This window comes from Rhinatrema bivittatum, chromosome 9 (genome assembly GCF_901001135.1).
Source record: "Rhinatrema bivittatum chromosome 9, aRhiBiv1.1, whole genome shotgun sequence".
Taxonomy (NCBI): Eukaryota; Metazoa; Chordata; class Amphibia; order Gymnophiona; family Rhinatrematidae; genus Rhinatrema; species Rhinatrema bivittatum.
In genome coordinates this window covers 227,110,462-227,136,238 of record NC_042623.1, presented here as the reverse complement: position 1 = coordinate 227,136,238, position 25,777 = coordinate 227,110,462, and positions in this window count along the sequence as shown.

Here is a 25,777-nt window from a genome sequence, read left to right as displayed (position 1 = left end):
CCAAACCCGTGGCTGTCAGCGGGCTCGAGAACTGATGCCGGAAACATTGAGCGTCGGCTGTCAAAACCGCTGACAGCCACCGCTTCTGTCAAAAAGGAGGTGCTAGGGACGTACTAGTGTTCCTAGCACCTCCTTTTACCACGGGCCCTTATTTACATATTTTATTTTACTGAATCGCGCACCCAGGAGAGTGGCCTGGGCGTGTGTCGGGAGAGCGGGCGCTCTCCGGCTCTCCCAAGGGTTTTGCTGTATCGGCCTGTTACTGGGCACAGCATTCTCTGATGAAACAGCTTCTGGCATTGTGATCAAATTATAGCTCTGAGCAGCTCAGCACTGCTCTGTAGGCTGTTGGAAGGGGGAACTAGTGGGGTATCTGAAACTTCTCCTTCACTGGGTAACTGACTTGCACAGTTGAATGACTTTGGAGAGATGCAAACAGTAAAACACTAGACTGAGTTTAATTTGCCAACTGAAGTAACTTTGTTGCTTGTTTTCCTAGAGTTCAAAAGGCTAGATTTCCACTGAATCTTTAATTTATAACTTCTTTTATTTCAGTGAGGTCCATATTCAGACACGGTCTGGATAGCAAAATTATCAGGATAAACGTATCTGACTAACTTTAGGAAAACTCTACGGTATAACCAGACTTAACCGGCTAAGTTATCTGGCTAATGCTGAATGTCGAGTTAGCCAGCTAAATACTGATGTCGAGTAGCAGGAGTGAGCAAAGCCAATTTAGACAGTCCTCCGGTGTCCAACCCTGGACTAAAGGCCCAGTGCCCAGGAGATGACATATGGTGGGTGGGGCTAGCAGCCACAGGGTTTGGGCTCCTCAAAGATGATGCTGGAGTGGAAAGCAGCGGCAGCTGGTAAATCCTGCTGAAGACTACCAAGAGAAATTTCAATGAGGAGTTCTTCAACCAGAGGAAAACTTGTGGAACCTTTTCTACAGACTTAAGAATGAGGCTTGGAAGTGGTTTCACCTGGAAGGGAAGACGGGGGTGGAGATAGTCAATGAGATTTTACAGGAATGATTCCTAGACAGCCTAGAACATCTGATATGGCAGCGGGTGTGCCGACATCTGAACCTTATGTTAGAAACGGCATTGGAAGTGGTGGTGGCCTATTACCATGCCTGAATCACCACAGTCTCAGGGGAGACCACCCAACCCAGGGAAAGGACACTAGAGCCCTGAAGGCAGGAGTCCCTGACAACCGGGGAAGCCAAACTTTTCGTCTCAACTGCAAACCCCAGTGGAACTGCCGTGATTCAGCTGAGGAGAAAGGGGCCCACAGGGAAGATGAGCCAATGGACATTAATGCCATGGCCCCACACTTTGTAATTTCATGGCTATCCCCAATCAGGGAGTCTTTACTTTTGTGAAGGCGGTTGAGCTAGATGGCATTCCAACCCAGGGTCTCTGGGAGTGTAAAATCATTCATTCGAAGAGAGTTACTGATACAGGTCCATTGACTACAACAGAACCATGACCCTGGCATGTGTCAAAGGGGACCAGTGGCAATATCCAATAAACCATGTACAATTGAAAACCCCAGTTGGCCAACACAAGATAGAAATGGGAGTTCTTCTTTGACGTCCATATCTGGTAGTGATAGGACGGGACTGTCTGAACTTCAAAATCCTGTGGAATCAACTCACATTCAATTCATTCACACCCAGCAATGAAGAACTGGCATTTCCAGAACTCTTTCCTTTAGAAGATCCTGACCTATATCATAAAGACTAAGATCCCTAGATCCTGGAGGCAATGCCAACAGGAAAAATACAGTTATGCTATTAATTCCAGGGCCACAGGGGAAGAGGGTTCAGAGTCAGAGGAAGAGCAGCCTCTTACCTAGAATAGCATACCTAATCCCTTTAAGTGGGAAAAGGGTCATGACCTAGGGGATTGCAAATGGGCCCAAAGGGAGGATGAGATCTTTAAGTCTGCACAGAAGTGTATCCAGACAATGGATGGGAAGCTAGTCCCTGGAGCAGAAGATAAGGATCCTAATCCCACTTATTTTGTAATGAAGAGAGATCTATTTTACTGGTTAACAAAAGGAGATCTGGAGGGAGAAGTGATAGAATAACTCCTAGTTCCCAAACCCTATTGCCAACAGATCCTGCAATTAGCACACTTGGGCAAGGAAAAAATGAGAGAGAGAATATTAGCACAGTTCTTTTGGCCTGGCATACACTCACAGATCCAGCTATTTTTCTAGTCCTGCCAAACGAGACAATCAACTAAGCTTGCCGGGATGGGACCGGTAGTCTTTATTCCAATGTTGATTATAGTGGCCCCATTTGAAAGACCTAGTGGGACCTTTAGAGAGATCTGCCCAGGGAAATAAGTGCATCTTAATTATTCTTGACTTTGCCACCGGATGTCCGGAAGCAGTACCTTTAAAGAACATAAAGACCCAGATGTTGGCATCCACCTTAATAGAGATTTTTTCCTGACTTGGGCTGCCCAAGGAAATCTTAACTAATGAAAGAACTCCATTCATTTCTAAGATAATGAAGCAGCTCTGCACCTTACTCAATTCTGTGTACCTTGGTGTATCATCTGCAGATGGATGGTCTTTTTGAGTGCTTTAATAAGTTGCTCAAACAAATATTGAGAACATTTGTGGTGGAAGATGGCAAGAATTGGGACTCCTTGCAGCCTGCAAAATACCCAGAGCTTGATGGGGTTTTCACTTTTGAGTTACTGTCAGGTCTATCCAGTACCGAGCGGTAGGAAGAGCTGCGTTAGTGCCCGGCGCACCCGCGGTTGCCGCACGCACAGTGCAGCTCACCTACCGCTCGATCCTGAACTATAATTTCATGCAAATGTAAACCGCGTCTAAGAAGGGTCGTGAAGCGTTAGGCCCGCGCAACCCATTTTACTGGATAGAGCGCCTATACAGTATCCTGGGTGCGCGGGCCTAACGCTTCATGCCACGCTGGTATCTGTCATTTCAAATGTCATTTGAAATGACAGATACCAGGAAGTCGGGACTGCCAGTCCCCCCTCCCCTCCTCCCGAAGCAGGGCGCGAAAAGCAGCCTTGCTCCGGGAGGAGGGGAGAAGGGACTGGCAGTACGAAGCGGCGAAGCGACTTACTTTTTGCAGCCCCCTCCGGACATTGGACGACCTCTCCTGCCTCCAGCTGCTCGCGAAGATGGACCCCTGCAAAAAGTAAGTTGCTTCGCTGTTTCACACTGTCAGTGTCTCTTCTTCCCTCCTCCCGGAGCAAGGCTGCTTTTCGCGCCCTGCTTCAGGAGGAGGGAAGAAGAGACACTGACAGTGTGAAGCAGCGAAGCGACTTACTTTTTGCGTCCATCTTCGCGAGCAGCTGGAGGCAGGAGAGGTCGTCCGATGTCCGGAGGGGGCTGCAAAAAGTAAGTCGCTTCGCCGCTTCGTACTGCCAGCCCCTTCTTCCCTCCTCCCGGAGCAAGGCTGCTTTTCGCGCCCTGCTTCGGGAGGAGGGAAGAAGAGACACTGACAGTGTGAAGCGGTGAAGCAACTTACTTTTTGCAGCCTCTTCCGGACATCGGAGGGAGCTGCAACGTTTTTTTCGCTTTTTTTTTTTTTTGCTTCGGGAGGAGGGGAGGGGACTGGGGCTGCCCTGGAGACCGGCACCCATGATCGCGGCCGGGGCAGGTGAGCGGGGGCTGGGGGAAAGCTTGCCGCCTACCCTTACCCCTGTCATGATGTCACGTCTTGAGCGGCCAATTGCACGCACAGGGGCCGCTTTCCCCCGTGCAGGCATCCATCTTCGCCGGGAGGCAGGGGAGCCACGATCCGTTCCTGCTGATGGCCAGAGGGCTGCAAAAAAAAAGTAAGTCGCGCAGCAGGAGGCAGGAGAGGTCCGATGTCCGGAGGGGGCTGCAAAAAGTAAGTTGCTTCGCCGCTTCACACTGTCAGTGTCTCTTCTTCCCTCCTCCCTAAGCAGGGCGCGAAAAGCAGCCTTGCTCCGGGAGGAGGGAAGAAGGGGCTGGCAGTACGAAGCGGCGAAGCGACTTACTTTTTGCAGCCCCCTCCGGACATCGGAGGGGGCTGCAACGTTTTTTTCGCTTTTTTTTTTTCTCTTCGGGAGGAGGGGAGAGGACTGGGGCTGCCCCGGAGACCGGCACCCATGATCGCGGCCGGGGCAGGTGAGCGGGGGCTGGGGGAAAGCTTGCCGCCTACCCTTACCCCTGCCTCTACTGCAGGGGTAAGGGTAGGCGGTAAGTTAGCAGGTTAAACCTGCGACAAAACGGCAGGGAAAAATAGCGATAGTTGGGGCGCGGGTTACGGGATGCTAGGGAATAGCTAATTCACTCGTTTGCATGCAATATACATGCCGCGTGCGGAAGGGGTTGCCCGGGGATTTTAGGACGTGGTAGGAGTAGGTTAAAGGGGATTCGGGATCGCAGGAAGGGCTAACGCGGCCGGAAAGTGAGTAGAATGCGGGTTAGGAGCAGGGTAAACGCGGCCGCACTTTACTGGATAGACCTGACACAGGTCTGTATGGGAGGAGACCAAGGAAATCTTGAACATAGCTCAAAAGACTTAGGAAGAAGAGTCAAACCCGGAGCAGAACCTAGTTGACTACATTATCCAGGTGCAAGAATGACTGAAGGCTGGGAACGCTGCCTAGCTAAAGGTTAGACAACCCATGCCTGAGGATACAATTTCCCCACAGTTCAAAGAATGTTTCAACCAGGGGACCAAGTTATTGTCCTTCTCTGCACATCCCTACATCCAGCCTATATATAAATGCTGGCAGAGGATTAGGAGCTTGGTTCAAATTTTTGTTGGAATTTGATTAAGCAGGAGAGTATTTGAGTGTATCTGCATTTTAGGCTTCACAGCTTGATACCCAGGGAAGAGGCAGATTCCTTGCCCAGTACAAAATCGAAGAATTTCAAGAGTCTATTTTTGTGAAGGATTTGTTTTGTGGGTGTCCTGGTCCACCTCTGGGAGGATTTTCCCCCTGCCTGGAAGAGGTCAGGGCAAAGAGCTGTGGGTCCTGTTTGCACTACAAGGAGGACAGCGGTGTCTTGCCATCAGAGAAGTGAGATGCAAATTTGAGAAGATTTTATTTCATGTTTTGTTGGGAGGAGTTTTTGTCACCATTCCTGCCCTTGAGAAGGAGAGGACTTTGTTTTTTGCTGTTTTGGGGATGTTTTCCAACCCAACAGTTTAACATCAGAAAAAGAGGCAGGAAATCCCAGCTCCACTAGGAGCCCACGTTCTATCACTGGGTCTTTTCTAAGTGCCTGCCCCCTTAAAGGACACTAATTCAGTTATGCAGCTCTCAGATAAACAGCACTTTTGGAATTTTGTTTTGTGAAGATCATTTGGAGAGTTTGTTGTTAATTGGATTAAAGATATGTTTGATTGCAATCAATTTTTTGTTTGAACAGTGTGTCCAGGGTCTTTTTGAGAACTTAATGGGACCCCAAAGCAAGGACATCCCAATTGTGAGTACATCGTTGTAAGAAGTAGGATGAGAGACTGGTTCACCCCTGGTTGCCTTGTGCCTTGGAGTTTTATCCCACCCCCCTCCTGTCCCTGCCAGAAAGGACCGCAGAACCCAGTGCTTGTGGACTGAGAGAGAGAGAGAGGAAGAGAGTGTATGGGCCCCAGGACTCTACCTATGTATTCAAGGAACCCACTGAAAAGAGGGTTACAGTTCCAAGAAAAGCATGGGGTTCACCTGCACAGAGCAGCATTTACAGCCCTAAATTTATTTATTTATTTAAAACTTTTCTATACCGTCATTTAGTAGTGCACCATCACAACAGTTTACAGTTAGCACAAATATGTGGTTTCTCAATTATCCATAGGGTGCCATTATTATACGGTTATACCTCTCTGGGCAGACTGTTTGGGCCCAGAGATATATTTAGGGCTGTAAATCCTGCTCTGTGCAGGTGAACCCCATACTTTTCTTGGAACTGTATCCCTCTTTTCAGTGGGTTCCCTTAATACATAGGTAGAGTCCTGGGGCTGTTTTTTTATTATGTTACTATGACAGGGAGTGGAAGTAATAGAACATGAGAGCAGGTTGATGGTGTGAGAAAGTCAGAGCCAGGAGTATTTTTTGTGATGATCCATTTATTTTTATTTATTTTATTTATTTAAAACTTTTATAAACCTCTGTTGTGCTGGAGATGGACCCTTGGCCTGGTGCACGATTGCTACAGCCCTCTGTGGGATCCCAGAGGGCGCCTGCCACCAGGAGGCGGAGCACACAAGGAGACAGAGGCAAGCGGGTCTCCGCGGGTTGAGCCCTTGGATGCCCGGGCTGCCTGGGCTTAGGTGGGCCTCTACGGGTCACCCGGAGAGGTGTGCCCACCAAGAGTAGAGGTGCACGGCTGTTGAAGAACAGACAAGCTAGACCGGAACAGAGAGTACCACGGGTACGAGGCAGGAACTGAAGGTCCTCTGGGCAGGGTAGGCAGCACTTAGTGGTCTAGCTCGAGGAAGGCCACTGACAGCATCGAGGCAGGTGGACCTGGCGGTTACAGGAGGAGCAAAGAGAGTGCCCATGTGGAGCGCAAGGGTCAAAGCCAGGGTATTCGTCCGAGGATGGTCAGCCAAAGGAAGGGTCAGTTCTAGGTATCAGTCCAAGCGCAGTCAGGCAAGCAGAGGTCAGTTCCAGGTATCAGTCCGAGTGTAGTCAAAGGCAAACAGAGGTCAGTTCCGGGTATCAGTCCAAGTATGGTCAGAGGCAAGCCGAGGTCAGTACCAGGTATCAGTCCGAGAAGGTACAACCTGGGTTGGAACAAAGGAACACAGGAAGGACCACGGGAACACAGGAACAACGAAGGAGGACTGGAACAGGCACGGAACATGGGAACACAGGAACAAGCACAGGAACTCAGGAACACTGGAACAAGTGGAGGAACTCAGGAACACTGGAACAAGCAGAGGAACACAGGAACACTGGAACAAGAACAGGAACGCAGGAACGTGGACGGCAACTAGCTCACACAAGTGTGACGACCCGTTTACCAAGGCAAGAAATGGAGGGCTGAGCCCTGCCTTTTACGCAGGGCTCAGGTGATGTCATCAGTGGGCACCAAGGAGCGGTTTCCCACCACAGCACCTTTAAAGGTTGGCCTGGTGCGCCTAGGGGCGGGGCCGAGGAGGTCAAGGCCATGGAGCCCCACCGTGAACCACACTGCGAGGCCTGAGAGCAGGATGGGACCGGAGACGCTGGTGCCGGGCACATCCCGGCAGTGGCCTTAGCGGGGCTGGGACTCACAACACCATCATTCTGTTTTCAAGCATAACAGTTTACAAACTTAAAAATAAAATAGTAGTAAAACAATCATAATTACAATAAAATATAACATAAAATAAAATTATTAAAACAACAAAAAAGATCAAGCCTAAGATAATAAAACAAATACCTAAATCTTACACAATGTAAAATAAGATGAAAGAAATCTGACTTAAAAGTGCCTTAAACTTAAACGTTGAGGATCGAGAACTTTAGCCACAAACATCAGTCATTAATCATGCAATTAAATTCATATCTGAAATGCTCTTTCAAATAGCCAAGTTTTTAAGTTTTTTCTGAAGTTCTGCATTCTTAATTCCAATGGTAGTGAATTCCACAGTTTAGGTCCTGCTATCGATATGCCTCTTCCTCTGACTTCGCTAAGATGATCAGTGCGTATGGAAGGTACCACAAGGAAACCCTTATCAGCCGATCTTAAATTTCTTTGGGGTGTGTAAAGATGGATGGCTGCATTTAGCCACTCTGTTTTTTCGTTGTTTATATATTTATGTAAGAGGCATAAAACTTTGAAATCAATTCTGAGTTTTACCAGTAACCAAGTGGAGGGAACTTAATATTGGTGATATATGATCAAATTTCCTGGCTCCAGTTAATACTCTTGCGGTGGCATTTTGTAAAAGCTATAAAAGGTCTTAAAGTGCTTGTTGGTAAGCCAAGTGAGAGCGCATTACAATAGTCTCAACTTGAAAAAGTAGTGCCTGGAGGACTGTACGAAAGTGCTCCTGATGAAGCAGTGGTTTTAAATGTTTAAGCATTTGAAGTTTATTAAACCCTTCTCTAATTTTTATACTGATATGTTTTTTTCATATTCAGATCATTGTGAATTAATACTCCAAGGTCTCTATGTGGAAAGTAAAGCGATTGTTAAATCCCAGTTTTCTGTTTAATAAAATAATTTCAGTTTTTTCAAGATTGAGGATCAATTTCATGTGAACCAATAATGTTTTTATTGTGGAAATGTAAACTTCTAATTTCAAAGTATTCCCAATCGAGTCCTTAATAGGGACCAGGAACAGGATATCATCAGTGTACAAGTAATGTGTAATACTTAGGCAGGCCAACAATAAAAAAAAAAAAAAAAAAGAATGAAGTGAGAGAACCAGAGACGTGGTGATTGGGAGTGGGGGAAAGTGAAAGAGAATGATTGAACTACAATGCAGTAAGAGGAGATGCTTGGAGATAGAGAGTGTTGGGATGATAGGAAATGGTGGGAAAACCAGAAAGGAGGTGGTGTGTGTGTGTGGGGGGGGGGGGGGGAGGGGGGCAGATAGAGGGGGCTTAAGGGACCCATCAAGTTATAGATGTGGAGAGCAATGGGGAGGTGAACAGTTGAGACATGATAACTGAAGGGTGAGAGATGATAGAGAGAGAGTGGATAGAGAGGCTGAAGAAATAGTGATGGCAAGAGAGTTATGGAGACAGAAAAGATAAAAATGGAAATAATTTAGATGAAAGGGAAAAACTGATTTCAGAGACAAATGAATATAGGGGAGAAAATAGAAAAGGAGTTAAGAGAAGTAGAGAAGAGGAAAGCTAAAAAAAAAAAAAGAGACAAGGACTAAAACATTTAGAGCAATGCACCCAAACAATAAAGGTAGAAAACAAACATTTTATTTTCAGTTTATTTTTTGGGACTTTGTAACTGTTGGAAACAGGATGCTGGGCTTGATGGAGCCTTGGTCTTACCCAGTCTGACATATCTTATGTTCTTATGTTCACAGACACACACACTCACTCTTACATACACTCGCCTTTGCACGCACACACGCACTTGGCACTTCAGGGCCTCTTCTTCTGCCATCGGCTCTTGGGGAAATGCCAGTAGCACCACAGGGTTTCTTTTTCATCTGCTGCTGGTCTCTTCTTCCGCAGGACCTCACTTTCTCTGGCGGGGAGTGGGAACCCCACCAACACGTCACTTCTCCTTTCTATATGCTGGCAGCAATAGCACCCCTCGCCCCCCCCTTGGAATGGCACCGGGGGGGGGGGGGGAAGCAGACAATTTTACAACAGATCATTTCTGTAGTTAAAGCACTATTTTACTTGTAGAAATGCCTTTAAAAATTTCCCTCTCTTATGTATAAGAATCAGAACCGGACATTGCTCCATTATTGGCAGTTTTATGTTCTATACACAGAATTAGAACCTAAATGGACAAAATGCTACTTTTGTCTTTTTTGCTGGAAGCAGTTTGAAGGTAATTACTGCCTGCTTGTTGTTCCTTCCCTCTCCACTTCAGTCTCCCTTTGTAAACTCAAGGTGTCTGCATGCATGAAATATGCACAACAGCTATGCTGTTACAGGTGCATGCACTGCAAAGAGAAACCACATGAACTCCTACTTCTATATGTGCACACAATGATGTAAAATATATATTTTTTTTAAAAGTACATTCTGTGAAATACAGAGCCTCTTAACTACTTTGGTACTGGCCAGGAGGAACCTATATCAGCATGTTTTCACAGCTCCAGCATGCTTCTTCCTGTTAGAAAAACATTCCACGTCTATTTGCAAAAGCATTTTTTTCAAGGCACCAACTTGTTCCTGTCAACAGAAGTCATTCCTAGCATATGAACGTCCCATAATAACAACTTTTCACACTAAGAATGTGTTCCTTCTTGTGGAATTGATTCTTTTTCTGCCAGTTTATTTAGAAGTATATATTTCTTTGTTATCAAGTTTATTGGTATAACAGGAATCCTGCTACAGGGTCGAAAGGCTGTGGTTTTTATGGATTTTCATTGCTGCACAGTGATAATGGGTTGGGGGTTGCTTCTCATGCAGATCTCCCCTAAGAGCTGATCAGGATCAGACAGGGAGGCATTGTGTTTGACTGATGTTCAATAAAATTGCTCTAATGTAGCTGTAGAGGAGTGGGACTCTGCTAACGTTTTATGATGAGCACTTTGGTGTGATGAAAGACAGCTGCTAGCCCTCAACCTGGGGAATACAGCACTACACTCACTGTAGAGAGAGGGCATTGATTAGTGCTTGCCATTTAAATGACTTGTCTGAACATATAATCCCTTAGAACTGTGCCAGCTGACAAACCACAACTTTCTTCATGCACTCTTCTGAGCTGGAAACCCTGACACAGGAACAGCAAAAGTCTCCAGCTACATAATTCATTGGGGATTGAACCATATGAGAGGCATAGAGGTTTGGTCACAAGTAGGGCTGGATTTATGTACCCATAGGCACCTCCTCCCCCACCCCTTCACAATTTCCCCTGCTATAATACACTCCCCTCTCCCACCCTACAGAATGATTCAGTCCCCCCAACTCTCTCCTACTGGAGCAGAGCAGCATTTCCTACATGCAGCTGTACTGGGAGTGGAGGAGTAGCCTAGTGGTTAAAACAGTGGGCTATAAAACAGGAGACCAGCGTTCAAGTCCCACTATTGCTCCTTGTGACCCTGGGCAAGTCATTCCACCCTCCATTTCCTCAGGTACCAGCTTAGGCCTGGATTTATCAAAATGCACTGAATATTGCATATGATAGAAAAAGGGGCATGTTTTTGAGAGAGAGTAAGCCTAGCTATAAGGCTCTCATACTAGTTAGGTATTTATACCTCTATATGAGGCCCACCTAGGAGGTTTGTGTAGGGGTTAGGGGCCATTTTGACTTTCAGAGTGAGACATATGATTTGATGTCCTTTGGAGTGAGGAAACTCAACCAAAGATGAGATTTGTGCAATGTTCTCTCAACCTAGCTTGATGTTACCCAGGTAGAGAGTCCATCATCGCGAAGCGTGATAAAGCCATATCGCACGGCTTTATACAAATGAAAAAGGTGTAGTTAAAAGTTGTGCGATATGGCTTTGCAAAATTGTGAAGCCATCCCACTTGGCCACAAATCCCACCCCAAACTCCTCCCCTTTTTCTGATTTGCATCGCACCATGCGTTATGGTGCTCTCGCATGTGTTAAAGGTGCTTCCACATGTGTTAAAGGTGCTTAATGCATGCGAAAACGCCATAAAGTACTTTGATAAATGACCCCCTTAGATTGTAAGCCCTCTGGGGATAGGGAAATACCTACAGTACCTGAATGTAATCTGCTTTGAAATGCTGAAAAAAGTGCGAAAAGCAGAATATAAAAATCTAAATAAAAAAAATATATCCTCCTCTTTTGGTTTCACTCTGAAGTCTGAATGTGCAGTGGTGATGCTTGTGAGCCCTACAAATCGATTGGGTCCAGGGGCCGATTGGCCTATCGGGGGATCGGGCATCCTCCGGTGGGCCGGTCGTTCTAGTCACATGGTCTGCCGAGCGCGGCTGTGACAGAGCTGTGCTCGGCAGACCACGTGGTATCTCCTGGGCTGGCCTGGTTGGCAAATCCCCGGGCCGATCGTCATCGGGAATCTGCCCTTGACTGGGTCTCACAGTTGAAGCTGGCAGAGGAAGAGGCAGACACAAGTATTTATTACTGTTCTCCTGCTGGCAGGCAGGAGGGAGAAGAGGATTGTGCTGATGCTATCATGCATGGCACAAGTGTCTCTGGACACGTGCCAGCTGGGAAATCCAGCCCTACTCACAAGGAGTGACATGCTACACGGTACATAAGAACATAAGAACATAAGAAAATGCCATACTGGGTCAGACCAAGGGTCCATCAAGCCCAGCATCCTATTTCCAACAGTGGCCAATCCAGGCCATAAGAACCTGGCAAGTACCCAAAAACTAAGTCTATTCCATGTAACCATTGCTAATGGCAGTGGCTATTCTCTAAGTGAACTTAATAGCAGGTAATGGACTTCTCCTCCAAGAACTTATCCAATCCTTTTTTAAACACAGCTATACTAACTGCACGAACCACATTCTCTGGCAACAAATTCCAGAGTTTAATTGTGCGTTGAGTAAAAAAGAACTTTCTCCGATTAGTTTTAAATGTGCCCCATGCTAACTTCAAGGAGTGCCCCCTAGTCTTTCTACTATCCGAAAGAGTAAATAACCGATTCACATCTACCCGTTCTAGACCTCTCATGATTTTAAACACCTCTATCATATCCCCCCTCAGTCGTCTCTTCTCCAAGCTGAAAAGTCCTAACCTCTTTAGTCTTTCCTCATAGGAGAGTTGTTCCATTCCCCTTATCATTTTGGTAGCCCTTCTCTGTACCTTCTCCATTGCAATTATATCTTTTTTGAGATGCGGCGACCAGAATTGTACACAGTATTCAAGGTGCGGTCTCACCATGGAGTGATACAGAGGCATTATGACATTTTCCGTTTTATTCATCATTCCTTTTCTAATAATTCCCAACATTCTGTTTGCTTTTTTGACTGCCGCAGCACACTGCACCTACGATTTCAATGTGTTATCCACTATGACACCTAGATCTCTTTCTTGGGTTGTAGCACCTAATATGGAACCCAACATTGTGTAATTATAGCATGGGTTATTTTTCCCTATATGCATCACCTTGCACTTTTCCACATTAAATTTCATCTGCCATTTGGATGCCCAATTTTCCAGTCTCAGAAGGTCTTCCTGCAATTTATCACAATCTGCTTGTGATTTAACTACTCTGAACAATTTTGTGTCATCTGCAAATTTGATTATCACACTCGTCGTATTTCTTTCCAGATCATTTATAAATATATTGAACAGTAAGGGTCCCAATACAGATCCCTGAGGCACTCCACTTACAAGCATGGTAAGTCTACTCTGGCTTACCTTATCACCATGGGAAACATCTGTCTCTTGCCTTGGAGGTAGTGTTCAAAGGAGTTACTCATGTAAATGTAACATTCTATCGCAGCAATTTTCAAAAGCCATTTGCACACTTAAAGAGCACTTACACATGTAAAACCTATTCACAATTCAACAGCATATATGGTAGCAATTTTCAAAACCTCATTTATACATGTAAAGTGCATTTACACGTGTAAATCCTTTTGAAACCTATTACCCCCTCCCCCCTCTTTGCAACATAGCAGTGCTATTTCATTGTTATTCACAAGGGGGCAACATTCAGCACATTTATCCAGCTACGCTCGGCACATAGATGGACAAACGTTGAGGTTTCAAATTTCCCACATACTGAACGCCTTTTAGTTAACCAGTGAAGTAGTTAGCTGTCTAAAACTAAGCTGGGTAACCTGGAGACATTCCAAGGGCAGTACCACTTTCCTGGCTAAGTTAGCCTGATATTCAGCATTATCTGACTAACTTTAGGTCTGCCTGAAGGTTTATCCAGCTAATTTCCTGATAAGAGTGTATATTCATTTGTATGTAGGTGCCACAAAATATCTGGAATAAGTTAGCAGGATAAGTTTATCTGGCTAACTTAGCCAGATGCCCCATGGCTGAATATAGGCCTCATATAAAAAGAATGTTTTCAAATTGTCTTTCCTACATTTCACTGATTTATTTAGTATTTTGTGGATTGACTAGAGGAAATCCCTATTTATTTGCTCACTACGGTTTCAATATTTCATTAAAAATCTGTAGCTTCTATAATCCCTGGACCTTATACAGTCCCAGAAAACCTTCTTTCCAGAATGATGATACTGACACAAGAGGGTGCTCTCTTCCTGTTACACAGACAGACCAAGCATGAGGATCTGTTAAATGTGAAAATATCAGTGTGTGAATAAATGTGTGCATTTTCTGCAAAATCCAGAAATGTATGCACCATTGAGATTGCTGGCAGTATTTCCACATGAACTGAAGAGAACCAACTGATTGCTTATTACATTTTTCTGGCTTGTAAGTCGCAGTTACTTCCGCAGTGAGAATGTTGCAACTTGTGGCCAACCACTGTAAAAATTGCCACAAATTGTGGTGGGTTACTAAGGACATTTTGTGGCAATTATGGGAGAAGTTCACAAAAGTTTAGTAGCTTGTTTTGCTTTTGCTGAAGAAATATTCACATATCCCTATCCAGCAGAGGTGAGCTGGAAACAAGAGGTGCCAGGAACAGATCTCAGTATCCTAGGTAACTCTCTTTTTAGAGAAGGGTTTGAGCTGCCTTTCATCTACCTGGCCAGAATTCGAGGAGCTTTATTGGTTCTGGATAAAACTGTAATCTTTGCAGGTTGTGATACTTTTTAATGGGGCAATTTTCAATGGCATTTTCAGGCATAATACCCTCACATAGAAAAGGGTGTTTATAATATTGCCCACCCGATGAATGAGTAAACTTACATGCTTATGTCACATACACAGCTAAATTTACCCAGACTGTGGGAAGTGTTCCTGGGTGGGTGTTGTGGCACAGTTTTCGTTTACATGCATACTTAAAAAGTATGTGCATAAGTTTAAGTTAGAAACTTGTGTGCTCCAGACAGCACATGAAAGTTATGCAGTGTTAGGATCCGCAGCCTACGGAAATCCATGTGAGTCACAGCACTCACCCCCAAGACTGGTCTCAATGAGGCAGGAACGATGCCGTATCCGGCCGCACCACCTAGCCATGTCTCCACAACCCAGCCTCTGCCATAGGCATGGTTGTGCATGTACGCACATAATGGGGCAGATTTTAAAAGCCCTGCATGCGTAAATCTGGCTGGATTTACGTGCGCAGGGGGGTTACGTGCAGGGGGGGTTGCGCACGCCGAGCCTATTTTGCATAGGCCCGGCAACGTGCGCAAGCCCCGGGACGCGCATATGTCCCAGGGCTTTGAAAAAGGGGTGGGAAGAGGGCGGGGCGTGGGCGGGGCACCGGTCCGGGGGCGGTCCGGGGCAGGACTGAGGCCTCCAGCACAGCCAGCCGGCGCGCACAAGTTACACCTGCCACAAGCAGGCATAAATAGCAAAATAAAGGTGGGGGGGGGATTTAGATAGGGCTGGAGGGGTGGGTTAGATAGGGGAAGGGAGGGGAAGGTGGGGGGGGGGAGCAGAAGGAAAGTTCCCTCCGAGGCCACTCTGATTTTGGAGCGACCTCGGAGGGAATGGGGAAAGCCATCGGGGCTCCCCTAGGGCTCGGCGCATGCAAGGTGCACAAGTGTGCGGCTGCGCGCGCATGTTATAAAATCGGGCGTAGATTTGTGCGCGCCGGGTTGCACGCACAAATCTACGCCTGCGCGTATCTCTTAAAATCCGGTCCAATATGCGCACAGTGGCAGGAAGACTCAGAGCGGCGCCACCTGATGACTTCAGCCTCTTGGCCTATTTGAGCCCAGGCCCCACAGCAGTTCCTTCCTCAGCAGCAAGTCTCCTGTCATGCCTTGCTCATCAGTTCATGTTGCCTTCTTCTTGCATTCTTGTCCTGCTCCATGTTCCTGGTTCCAATCCTGTTCCTGTGTCCCTGCCTTGCCCTGTCCTTGCACTGTTCAGTCTTGTCTTGTCCTTTCTTGGCCTGATTTCATGGATTCTGACCTTGGCTCTGAATCCTGACCATTCTCATTATTTGCCCAGACCTGACCTTTGCTTTGGACCTGACCTCCGGCCCATCTACTAGTTCTCCTGGCCCTCTGCTTGCACTGACGTCTACCAGGCCTTGGACTATTGTTCTTGCCACCGTCCTAGGGACCCACCTAAGACCTGCTAGCTGCCAGAACCCAAGGGCTCAACCTGCGGTGGACATACCCTGCGTCATTCTGTCGCAGGGCATGTCCACCTGCTGATGGAATGGATCTAGTGGGTTTGCCATTAGGTTGCATCAACTGCATCAAGGGTCCACCATCCAGATCCATTACATGCAGGTGTGGCTGGACCCTCCAGTCCGCCACTAAATATCCTTAGTTCCTTTTCCTTTGCCTCAACAACTTTAGAACTATCCATCCCCTCTTGCCCTCCGCCAACCTAGGACAGCAGGATTTGGTTATTCATGCCCTTTATAATCCATTTTGTGGTTTAAGGTGTGGCTAGTTTCATTTTAGAACAAACACCAGAGAAGCAAGATGTAGGATTTTTTCCTCCCTGCTGAAGCCTCCTGCTTCATCAGGCTTCCCCCTTTTTTTGTAGGGGATTGGCCTCTGCACAACCTGCCAGAGGATCCCTAAGTATTTAGTTTCATAAGATAGATTTTTGCCAGATTTCCTTTTGGGACAAAAGGGCTCTCAAGCCAGAGGACTGAAGATCTGTGCACATCATTCTACTCCCTAGGTGAGCAAGACGGGTGACAGATCTCTCTGAGTGAGAGTTTTGATGTCCAAAATGTATCCTGTTTCAAGATGGAAAATACATTTTTGTTGTGAAGAGGTTTTAAGCCACCCCTCTTCATTGGGAGCCTGGCTGGATCAGCAGGTTCCACCCAAAGACTTTTCAACCCGAGGAGTCACCCTTTCAGAGCAGCTTAATAGAGTCAAGGGAGAGTGATGAGACCCCATCCAGATTCTCCACTAATTTAGGACCAGGACACAGGGATTGATGTTTGGGAAGATGCTGGACTGTAAGGTAGGATTTTAATATGCTAGTAAGGGACCCGTGACCTAGGAATCCTGGATAAGCCACTGGGGAAGCTTTGAGTGCACAGTGTACATCACCATGGGAAGCTCAATCAGTGTGCTGAAAGGAAGGGACACCTACCCCCACTGAAACACTCTTTCTGTAAAGACATCATCTGTATCTGCACAAGTATTTAAAGATGGACTTTTATTTGCCTTAAATCAATCAGTAAATTATTATTTAACACCCAGCACTTGATCCTGTTTGGTTATTCACAGCATCTCCCTCCAGAGGATGCCACAGCTATAGATACACACAAAGGACATACTAACATTTCTTTCATTGTTTTGGCCATAGGCGAGAGTCTCCCCCCATAGAAAGAATCACCCCCAGGGATCAAGAGTCAAACTGGGAAGGAGTTGGCTAGCCGGAGCAGTCCCAGAGGTTATGAATGCGATTGTGTGCCCTTGGGACTATACACCCTGGGTAAGGGTTACATAGGGGATTATTTTCAGAGTGGACATATGTGCATATGTTCCCTTTGAAAACCGGTATAATTTATGCCTCTGTTTGCCACATAAGTTCATTATTTATTTATTTATTTATTAAAGGCTTTTATATACCGACTTTCTTGATACAAATCAAATCAACTCGGTTTACATCGAACTAGGCAGTAACTATAATCAACTATAACCACTATAATCAACAAGAGACAATTTGAAGGAGTATAAAGTTACATTATAACAAGGATGCCTTAACTGGGAGTAGGAAATAAGAAAGGGGGAACGAAGATAGAGTACAATATACAAGAGAGTATGTGAGGGAGGCAAGGAGCCGTCCTCATGATAACTTGTAACATGATTTAGCGTTTATTTATTTATTTACGTAATTGCTGGAACGTTATTTATTTATATAATTGCTGGAACAATTCTAAGTCAGGCTGTTGGACTAGTAGCGGGGAAGGCTCGGCAGAACAGCCATGTCTTTAGTTTCTTTTTAAAAGTTAGTAGACAAGTTTCCTGCCTGAGGTCCAAAGGTATGTCGTTTCAGATGGAGGGATCTGTGATAGAGAATGTCCGGTCTATGATGTTTGAGTGGTGCACAACTTTGATAGAAGGAACATGTAAGGATCCCTTGTAGGCATCCCTTAAAGGTCTGGCCGTCGAGTGCAGTTTGAGGGGGTGTAGCAGATCAAGAGGGGTCTGATGGTGAATGTATTTGTGGATGATTGTGAGTGATTTATGGAGAATCCTGAAATGTACTGGGAGCCAGTGAAGATCTTTTAGAATAGGAGAGATATGCACTTTCCGATTGGTATTCGTCAAAATTCTCGCCATTGCATTTTGGAGCAACTGGAGGGGTTTTATAGTAGATGCCAGGAGACCTTGCAATATGGAATTGCAGTAGTCGATTTTGGAAAACAGAATGGCTTGGAGGACAGATATGAAATCATAATGGAATAGGAGCGGTTTTAGTTTTTTGAGTACTTGTAACTTGTAGAAGCACTCCTTTGTGGTGTTTTTTATAAATTGCTTTAGGTTCAAGTGGCTATCAATAATGACTCCAAGGTCTCTAGCCTGGGATATTTGTATGTTGGTTTGCATTTGGTGTTGGAAGGGACTGCCTTCTGGAGTGATTAGCAATAGTTCAGTCTTGGAAGTGTTGAGCACCAGATTGAGACTTGAGAGGTGATGATTGATAGTTTACAGGTGAGAGTTCCAAAACCTGAGTGTTGAGTCCAGTGAGTTGGATATTGGGATTAAAATTTGAACGTCGTCTGCATATATATAGAACTTAAGTTTTAGATTTGTGAGTAAATGGCAGAGAGGGAGTATGTAAATGTTAAACAGGGTAGGCGATAAGGAAGAGCCCTGGGGAACTCCGAATGGGGCGTTAGTGTGAGAGGATTCCTTATTCTTGATTTTAACCTTATAGCCTCTATTGCTAAGGAAGGAGTCGAACCATCTAAGAGCTGATCCTGCAATTCCTATGTCTGATAGCCGGTTTAGAAGGGTATTATGATTTACAGTATCGAAAGCTGCAGAGATGTCGAGGAGAGTTAAGAGGAAGGACTGTCCTTTATCAAAGCCGATGTAAACATGATCAAGGAGTGAGATGAGGAGGAATTCGGTATTGTATTCTTTTCGGAAACCATATTGTGACAGGTGTAGAATATTATGATCTTCTAGGTAATTTGAAAGTTGCTTATTTACAAGTTGCCTGCAATGTTACAAAATTGACTTCCCTGGGCCCAGCAACTGCACAAAAAATTGTAGTACATGAGCATTGGAGACTACAAAGACCCCTTCTTCACATGTCATAGCAGAAGAAGGAGCCTAAGTCAATTTGCCAGCTCCTGTAATAATTTTAAAGAATCAACAGAAAATGAAATGTATCTCTGCCAGGAAAGATTCCACCTACAGAGCCACTAATTAATTTTTAGTGTTCTATTGAAGCTATTTATAATTGGGAGTGAAACTTGCCATAGGCATTTTTATGGATGAAATGAAAGAAATTGGTTTTTTTTACCCAAAAATGTTCTTTTCCCCTACTTCCAAATTATATCTCCCCATGGCTGGTGTGTCCTAATAGGTGAACTATGTGGTCGCCTAGGATGGCAACCATTAGGGGGCAGCAAAAAGCAGCCATGTGGAGCCACAAGCGGAGCCCATCCCACTCTCTGCCGAGAGTAGAGACTTGGGAAGTGAGCAGCGCCCATCCTGCTCGTGGCTGACAGAAACTGAGTCTCGGCGGGCCATGAGCAGTGCCTCTGTATGTGTGTGTGAGAGGGATTGTGTATGTACGACAGAACAATGGTGTTAGTGAGAGAGAGGGAGGGAGCCTGTGTAAGGGTGCATGTGTTTATGAGACAAAGAACCTAAGAGTGTGTAAGAGAGGGAGCCTGTCTGACGGGCCGATACAGAAAAAACGCTCTCCTGTGCACGCAATTCTTTATTTAAATGAGGCCCGGCGGTAAAATCGGGTAAAAGGAGGTGCTAGGGACACTAGCACGTCCCTAGCGCCTCCTTTTGGACCAGAGCGGCGGCTGTCAGCGTGTTTGACAGCCGACGCTCAATTTTGCCGGCGTCGGATCTCGAGCCCGCTGACAGCCACGGGCTCGGAAACCGGACGCCAGCAAAATTGAGTGCCTGGTTTTCGACCCGACAGCCGCGGGCCGACTTCAAATTTTTTTTTTATTTTTTATTTTTTACTTTTTTTACCCTTCGGGACCTCCGACTTAATATCGCCATGATATTAAATCGGAGGGTGCACAGAAAAGCAGTTTTTACTGCTTTTCTGTGCACTTTCCCAGTGCCCGAAGAAATTAGCGCCTACCTAATGCAGCAGTACAGTGCGTCGGAGCGCACTGTACTGTATCGACCCATGAGTGAATAAGGTCAGGGACTGGGGGAGGGGGGCGCAAGACAGGTTTGCCTAGGGCGCCTAATACCCTTGCACCAGCCCTGCACCCCCCTGCAATCTTCCTTTTCTCACTAACATTTAAATTTTTTAAAACAAGGCTTTAAAGGAGCTCAGAGTCATTAGGCCCAGCCTCTGTTTATCAATTCAGGTATGAGGTGAGTGAATGAAGGATTCACTTTTGTTATTTTTATTTTTAAGGTAATTTAATTCTGAATATTTATAAAAGATGTGCAAATGGTCAGAAGCTAAAGTTGTAGTCTTGACAATTGGTGCTTGTGTTTGTAAGTTTCAAACTTGTGCTTTTGCAATCCCTTTGTGTGTCTAAATAAACAGTGAAAAACATGAGTTTTAGCTGTTTCGCAAACCACTTGAACAATGCTGGCATTGAGTTCCTAGATGGAGTCAGGGCCGGTGCAAGGGGATTTGGCGCCCTAGGCGAGCCTTCTTCCTTGCGCCCCCCCCCCGGTCTCGGCCCCGACTCCTACCTCATTCTCAATCACGCCCGCTGACTGGGGTTTTCTGGGTCGCGAGCAGATTGGGCACTGCTTGCGGCCCGCCAAATCTCCACTCCTCTTTGCCACCACTTGCGGCCCCATATGGCTCGCACCCAGTGGCGCACCAAGGGTCTCCAGCGCCCAGGGGCCAATGCATTTGTGTGCCACAGAAAATCAGTGGCATCTCTAGACAGAAGAATTTGTTTTGGGTGGGGGGGGGGGAGCCAAAATGACATTTCTTCATCACACCCACCTCTATAGCATGGATCCTGCTTTAAAATTGGTTATAAAAAAAAGTGTTGTTAAAAAAAGTCCAAAGGGTCCTCTGCATTATTTTAAAAAGCTGGCCAGTTTCACACTTCTAGTAAAACTACTATAAAATTATTTGATAGCCTCATTCAACTAATTCTATATGATTATGAGAATGAAGTCTGGAATATATAGGAAGGGACAGAATGTCAATACAAATCCTGCACCTCCAGTTCTGTATCTCTGTGCATCCACTGAAATTCCCCCAAACAATGGAGCTTGGATGTTTCCCTTACAGCTCATCATACTAAAAGATATTTTCAAATTCTGGTGTCACCTCACAGTAACAGCAGCACAAACACCTTCCACTGCCAGACACATTGTGAACTAACATAAAGCACCGCAAAAGAGACACCCAAAATCTATACTGCAATCCCATCATAACATAACAGTAATAACACCAAGGATTCAAACAATAATAACCCTACCTGTGAAAAAGCAAGGGTAAATATTACACTGGGTCCTGGGATAACAATACACCACCTACTGAGGAAACAAAACAAACCCGATTGCTATAGATCCCTATACAGACACTACATGCTAGCAGAATCTCTCATCGTGGTCACACACACAGAGCAGAGACAGACCCTCACCAAATACAGAATACAAAATAAAGGAGCACAAATTAGACAAAAACTGGAATGGAAACCCCAAGAAGCCAGACTCTGTGTATTAATAATGGAAAAACAGAACCACCATTCCTCATAAAACAAATAAAATCAAGAAACAAAGCATCAGTTATAATAGTAAAACCATACTAATAAAATATTTTAAAACTACTGATAAATAGAATTTCTATTAATTAAAATCATATGCATTTTTTACAATTTCCCAAACACCAATAAAATATTTCAAAACAGTACATATCAAATAACACACAATAATTAAAATTAATAAGGATTTTAAAAAGCCCCTGCTGTCCATACATGGGAGCTCTTGATTTCCAGTCACCCTGATATTGTCGAGGATTAGGAGGTTATCCTCTCTCTCTCACACATACTCACATGTCCATTCTCTCTCACACATACACTGTCACATACATACACATTCATGCTCTTATACCCAACCATAACCTCTCGCTCTCACAGACACTGACACACTCAGGCTCTAAGGCACTCTCTCCCCCTCCACACACACCCCCACACAAACTCTTACTCCCCTGGATTTTCTCATACACACTCATGCTCTCACTCTCACTGGCTCCCTCACATACACACAAACACACACTCCCAGGCAAGCTCCCACTCGTTCTCACACACACACACACACACACACACAGGCAAGCTCCTAGTCATTCTCACACTGAACCCCAGGCAGGCTCCCATTCATTTTCACACCACTCCCTCCCCATCCCCCAGGCATGCACACATTCATTCTCACACACACAGACCCCCAGGCAGGCACCAATTTATTCTCACACACACCCATACACCACAAACAGGCAGGCACCTATTCTCACACATACAAACCCCAGGAAGACACCCATACATTCTCATTCACAGACACACATGCATTCACACACATACACCCCCAGGCAGACTCCCATTCATACACATGCACACACTAAAGGCAGAGACCCCCTCTCTTTCTTTTGCCAGCAACCTCAGAGCCTCTCTCATTCTTCTGCTGCCACTGTCACTGCCGCTGTATGGCTATTGCGGAGGTGCTGATTGCTGCTATTGGCACTGAAGCCCATTCTGCTGCCTCCTCTGTGCAGGCCCCATGGGCTTCCAGTTCCTCCATGCTGATCTCGTACATTGTGAGATCCGCATAGAGAAAGTGCTACTCTTGCACATTCCCAAAGATTACATGTTCCAATCAGTAAAAAGTAATTTATTTCTTTTTACATTTGCTGTCTGATCTTAGTTTTCTAATCGGTTGGTCACAGGCTTTTTTTTTTCCACCTTCCCTTTCTTATTTTTTTGCCAATTCCTTTTATAACATATTTATTTTCTCTCCATCTGTCTGCTTCCCTCAAACACACGGTCAGGTTCTCATTCTCACATGCTTTCTCTCTCTCACATACACAGGCACTCATTCTCACATGCTGTCCCTCATACAATCATTTATACACAGTCTCTCTCTTGCACATGCTGTCTAACTCTCACTCCCACATGCTGTCTTGCTCAAGCACAGGTTCTCACTGTCACATGCTCTCTCTCATACAATCATTCCTACACACAGGCTCTCACTGTCACATGCTGACTCACACACACAGGCTCTCTCTCACTCCCACATGCTGTCCTGCTCAAGCACAGGCTCTCACTGTCACATGCTCTCTCTCATACAATCATTCCTACACACGGGCTCTCACTGTCACATGCTGACTCACACACACACACACACAGGCTCTCTCTCACTCCCACATGCTGTCTTGCTCAAGCACAGGCTCTCACTACCACATGCTGTCTCTCACACACACAAAGGCTCTCCCATGCTGTCTCTGCAAACATTCAGGTTTTCACTCCCACACACACACACAGTCTCTCAACTCATCTCATACACGCACACATACACACTGTACAAACCCTCAGTCTCTCTCTCTCTCTCACCTCTGGGCCTCCTCTTCACGGGCCACTGCAGGATGGGCTCTGCAGCGGCCCCGGTCTTCTCGAGCCGCGCTGATCCTCTTCTGAACGTGGCAGATGCTCCTCCTCCTTCCGGCACGCGGCTGATGCTCCTCCTCTTTCCTGCCCGCGCGGCTCCGGCAACATTTTTCTTCCGGGGCCGCGCGGGCAGGAAGGAGGAGAAGTTCCTGCATTGGCTGATGCTCCTCCTCCTCCTTCCTGCCCGCGCGGCTCCGGCAACATTTTTCTTCCGGGGCCGCGCGGGCAGGAAGGAGGAGAAGTTCCTGCATTGGCTGATGCTCCTCCTCCTCCTTCCTGCCCGCGCGGCTCCGGCAACATTTTTCTTCCGGGGCCGCGCGGGCAGGAAGGAGGAGGAGCACCAGCATGTTTAGACGCGACTGTACCACGGCCCTGCGATCTTCTTGCTGTGTATATCTGCCATTGGGATGACGTCCACCGACGGCCATTGGCCGTCAGCGGCTCGGCGCCCCCTAATGCTCAGCGCCCTAGGCGATCGCCTAGTTCGCCTAGTGCTTCCGCCGGCCCTGGATGGAGTACACAATATGAAGTAAATTTTCAAAAGGATTTTGTGCATAAAACAAGCCTATATGCTTACAAGTAGCGTGAACTCTCAGAAATGCTATTTTATAAAAATCTAGAGTATGCACATATTTGCATTTTGTAGAATAAAGGGGAGGAGTAAGTGGTGTTCCAGAGCAGGATTCAGAAGTAGGCATGGTCATTGTTATTTTGTAAGAGATCTACACATATACATTATCAAACTTATTTGTGCACTTTTCCACCTGCTACTTGGCACCAATGAAAAATCAACTTTGTTGTCTGCAGTTTTTGGATAGGAGGTCTGAGTGAACTGGTGGGGGTTCATGTTGAAGTGCTAGAGGATCTTGGTCAACTGGAGATAGACTTGGTGAACTGGTGGAAGTGCGAACAAACTGATGATTTCAAGTATTTTCACAATGGTTTATGCCATTCTTTATAAAATATCTGACTCTGCTCTAAACTGGGATTATTATACATTATTATACATATATGTCATATCTTTTTACATGCCTAAAATATACACATTTATGTTTATATGTTTATATAAGAGAAGGCGGCGCAAGCCACCGAAATTAACATGGGCACAAGCGCAGGGAGCATAGGGCGAGGGGGGGGGGGGGGGGCGGGGGGGAGTGGTAACCAATGGCAACGGCAACAATTTCGAATTGGTGCCTTGCCATTGGTTGTCAGATAGGTAAAAGAAAGATTTTGGCGCGAAGCCAGGCAGTGAGGGATCAACAGCAAAGCAAGCGGATGATTTCTGCTGCTGCTTCGGTGCTGATTCCTTACTGCTGCATATTTTGAAGGTGGTTATTTTGTCAATCGTTGCTTGCCAATGGGTTGCGCGGTTTCGTGCGCTCTGTTTGAGACCTTTGGCACTTTCATACAATGGGCCACTATGAGGCATAACGGTTGTTCAGATATGTTACATTATTTGGATGACTTTCTGTTCGTTGGGCCGGGTGGATCTAGCGTCTGTCAGCAGCAGTTAACCGGCTTCTTGGAAGTAGCTAAGTATTTCGGAGTGCCCATTGCACAAGAAAAAACCTAGTTTGACTTTTTTAGGAATCGAATTAGACTCCGTGGCCATGGTGTTGCGATGGCCATCTGACAAGGTTGTTCAGTTGCGAGAGTTGGTTGGTCAGGTACGTGGGGCGGTTAAGGTGACATTGTGGTAGATGCAATCTTTGATCGGCTCTCTTAATTTTGCATGCAGGGTTATACCTATGGGGCGGGCTTTTATTCATAGACTGTCAGCTAGAACAGACGGGGTGAAGGCTAGGCATCATTTCATTCGGGTTACTACCACAGTAAAGGCGGAATTGGGGATCTGGGAGGCTTTTTTAGATTCCTTTAATGGAGTTTGCATAATGCAGGAGGCGGAAGTATCCAACGAAGATATGGAATTGTATTCGGACACAGCCAGGGTGAGTGGTTTCGGCGTATATTTTCAAGGATCATGGTGTGTGGAAAGGTGGCCGGACAAATGGGTCTCAGAGGGATTGATAAAAAATATAACATTCCTGGAGCTTTTCCCGATAATTGTGGCATTGACAATATGGGGCAGGGGGTTGCAGAATAAAAAAGTGGTGTGGTGGTGCGATAATTTGGGAGTGGTACAGGTGGTTAACAAGCAGTCTGCAAAATGCGTTAGAGTGTCGAGACTGCTTAGGGAGCTCATTTTCCTATACTTGAAATGGAACGTAACTGATTGCAGATGCTCTTTCTCGTTTCAAGTGAGATGTCTTCCGGGCCACAGCTCCACAGGCGAGTTCGCAGGGAGAGATTTTCCCAGAGAACCTTTGGCA